This window comes from Homarus americanus, unplaced genomic scaffold (assembly GCF_018991925.1).
Source record: "Homarus americanus isolate GMGI-L3 unplaced genomic scaffold, GMGI_Hamer_2.0 scaffold43462, whole genome shotgun sequence".
NCBI lineage: Eukaryota > Metazoa > Arthropoda > Malacostraca > Decapoda > Nephropidae > Homarus > Homarus americanus.
This window is the reverse complement of record NW_024725228.1, coordinates 4,084-8,166: the sequence shown is the minus strand read 5'-3', so window position 1 is coordinate 8,166 and position 4,083 is coordinate 4,084.

Genomic DNA, 4,083 nt, shown 5'->3' with positions numbered 1-4,083 from the left:
CACCCCCATCCAGCCCCTCACCCCCTCCAGCCTCACCCCCATCCAGCCCTCACCCCTCCAGCCCCTCACCCCCTCCAGCCCTCTATCCAGCCTCACCCCTCCAGCCCTCACCCATCAGCCCTCACCCCCTCCAGCCCTCACCCCCTTCAGCCCTCCCCACCCCCCCCATCAGCCTCACCCCTCCAGCCCTCACCCCCATCCAGCCTCACCCCCCCCATCCAGCCCTCACCCCCCCCATCAGCCCTCACCCCCCATCCAGCCCTCACCCCTCCACCTCCCCATCCAGCCCTCACCCCCCCTCCTGGCCTCCCCCCCATCCAGCCCTCACCCCCCTCCCCTCTCACCCCTTACAGCCTCACCCACCACTCTTCCAGCCCTCACCCCATCAGCCCTCACTCCCCTCACATCATCCCCTCACCCCCCTCCTCACCCTCACCCCTCAGCCCTCTCCCCATCCAGCCCTCACACTCTCAGCCTCACCCCCATCCAGCCCTCCCCCATCCAGCCCTCACCCCCATCAGCCCTCACCCCCCATCCAGCCCTCACCCCCTCCAGCCTCACCCCCCCCCATCCAGCCCTCACCCCTCCAGCCCTCACCCCATCACCTCACCCCCCCAGCCCCTCCCCCCTCAGCCCTCACCCCCATCCAGCCCTCACCCCTCAGCCCTCACCCCCTCCAGCCCTCACCCCCCATCCAGCCTCACCTCCAGCCCTCACCCATCCAGCCCCTCACCCTCCAGCCCTCACCCCCTTCAGCCCTCACCCCCCATCACCTCCACCCCATCCGCCCTCACCCCATCCAGCCCTCCCCATCAGCCCTCACCCATCCAGCCTCACTCCCGCCCTCCCACCCCTCACCCCTCTCAGCCCCCCCCCCACCCCTCCCTCACCTCCACCTCCCCACGCCCTCAGCCTCCCCCTCAGCCCTTCCAGCCTCACCCCCTCCAGTCCCGCCCTCACCCCCAGCCCATCCCATCCAGCCTCACCCCCCATCCATCCTCACCTCCATCCTCACCCCTCAGCCTCACCCCATCCAGCCCCTCCAGCCTCCACCCCCTCCAGCCTTCCCCCCCCTCCAGCCCTCACCCCATCAGCCTCCTCCTCCAGCCTCCCCCCCCCCATCCAGCTCACCCCATCCAGCCTCACCCCCATCCAGCCCTCACCTCCCCTCCCCCCCTCCAGCCCTCACCCCATCCAGCCTCACCCCTCAGCCCTCACCCCCTCCAGCCTCACCCATCCAGCCCTCACCCCCCTCAGCTGCCCCCATCCAGCCCCTCCCCCTCCAGCCTCACCCCCTCCAGCCCTCACCCCTCCAGCCCTCACCCCCCCATCCAGCCTCACCCCATCCAGCCCCTCACCCCATCCAGCCCTACCCCCCTCCAGCCCTCACCCCATCCAGCCCTCACCCCCATCCACCCCTCACCCCCATCCAGCCCTCACCCTCAGCCCTCCCCCCTCAGCCTCACCCCATCCAGCCTCACCCATCCAGCCCTCACCCCCCTCCAGCCTCACCCCCCCTCCAGCCCCTCACCTCCAGCCCTCACCCCCCATCATCCACCCCTCACCCCCATCCAGCCTCACCCTCCCAGCCTCACCCCTCCAGCCCTCACCCATGTACCCATTATTCTATACACGTATTTTGTTCTTTTATTCTTCTTTATTATATATTTTTTCATATTTTATTTCGTTCTCGTCAGTTGTATATAGGTAGTTTTTTCCTTTGTTTTCTTTGTGTATCATTTTTATCATTTTTTTGTTTGGTTTATTATCTTCGTTTGATGGTTATCGTCACAGTTGTGTAGGACGGACAGGACAGACGGACAGACAGGCGAACAGGCAGACACAGACAGAGCAGGCGAGGCAAACGGACAGACGGGCAGACGGACAGACAGGCAGACAGACAGACAGACAGCGCTCCTCATCACAAGTTGATCAGTTTGTGTCATTTGCCGCCGTGAGTTGTACAGAGTTTGGGTGGTGGGAGGGAGGGTGGAGAGGAGGAGAACTAATAACTTCAGAATGTCTGATCACAAAACAACTTTATTACTAGTAGAATTACCTAACACACACACACACACACACACACACACACACACACACACACACACACACACACACACACACACACACACACACACACACACACACACACACACACACACACACCATTAAAAAAAAAAAAAAAAAATAATAATAATAATAATAATAATAATAATAATAATAATAATAACAATAATAATAATAATAATAATAACAATAATAATTCTACTCTTTCAGCATCATTAGTGAAAATCAGAGAAAATGAAAAGCAGAACTAACTGCTTTTATCAAATCAACAAATTTCCAGGTGTCTGATATCACACCTTTGGCAAATTACAGGTGTAAAGACAACGAAGCACAAAGACAATTTTATTAGTTCAGGAAAGGACAAGAAATTTGCTATTGATTCCGAAAAGAAAACAAATTTAAGTAAAATATTAATGTAGACAAGATCAGTTCAAGTGTTAACTACTCCACTTAAGTGTTCAATATTATAGTAGAGTTTAAGTGATCAGTTTTCTTGAAGGTGCACTTAGGTGTTATAGTGAGGCAACACTTTATGGCGAGGGAACCAACGAGTCTACTGATAACTGGACCTACAGTACCTAGGGCCGCCCTCACTGGACCTACTGTACCTAGGGCCGCCCTCACTGGACCTACTGTACCTAGGGCCGCCCTCATTGGACCTACTGTACCTAGGGCCGCCCTCACTGGACCTACTGTACCTAGGGCCGCCCTCACTGGACCTACTGTACCTAGGGCGCCCTCACTGGACCTACTGTACCTAGGGCCGCCCTCACTGGACCTACTGTACCTAGGGCCGCCCTCACTGCCACTGCCAGCTCCACCAACGAATGACCAAAGTGCAGAATCGAGTCAGAAGACCTTATGTCGGAGAGTAGGAGCGAGGTGTTATAAAGGGTGTGTGCTGTATAGGGCGTGGGCTGTGGAGGGCGTGGGCTGTGGAGGGAGTGGGCTGTGGAGGGGTGGGCTGTGGAGAGTGGGCTGTGGAGGTGGGCTGTGGAGGGTGTGCAGTGGAGGGCGTGGGTTGTGGAGGGCGTGTGCCGTGGAAAGCCGGGTAGGACGTGGCGAAGAGGCAAGTAGAAGAGGCCCATGGCGCTCTGACACCTTCAGTAGCGCCCTGACACCTTCGGGAGGATGGCACCGGATATACAAGATGACCAAGATGATCGTCGGGCGTCCCTCCGGCAACTCATTACCAGAATCCTCAGGTGAGTGGTACAGGTACACACCTCTGTCTCACCCAAATAAAACTTCAATACTTTTCTCCCCTCGTCTGACTGAGATTGACAAGATCCTGGTGAGGTTTTTAAGGCAGAAGGTAAGTGAGTTCCAGTGTTTTATCTTGTCTAAATTACATTGATAATTAGTTCATTTACCTGTTGAGTGAGATAATGTTATTTTATGGTGTTTTCGTTGTTTTAAAAGATATTGGTGTTTTATTTATCTGTTTGTATTTGTGTGAAGGATAATGGTGAGGTTACTGGTATCCTTCACTAATATGTCCTGGGTACGAGTCCTATCCTCGGGGCAGATATAAAATGTGTTATCCTATCCTATCCTATCCTATCCTATCCTATCCTAACCTAACTTAACCTAACTTAACGTAGTCAAAATTAACCTAACCAAACGTAATCTAAACGAACCCAACGTAACTTAATATTTAGACTAAACGAACCCACAAACTAGTGAACCCTGAGACTAAACGAACCCACAAACTAGTGAACCCTGAGACTAAACGAACCCACAAACTAGTGAACCCTGAGACTAAACGAACCCACAAACTAGTGAACCCTGAGACTAAACGAACCCATAAGAAAACAAAATCATAGACTCCTAAACCTTCGTAAAAACAATAAACTCAGTAACAACAGCAACAGGTAAGAGATGTCCTTTCACCACCTCTTTCCTCTCCCTCTTTATCTTCTTCTCCCTCTCTTCCTCTCCTCCTCCTCCTCTCCTTCATAAGAATACAGCCATAGAGTCATGTACACACCAATGTTTACACGGTTACTATTGTAA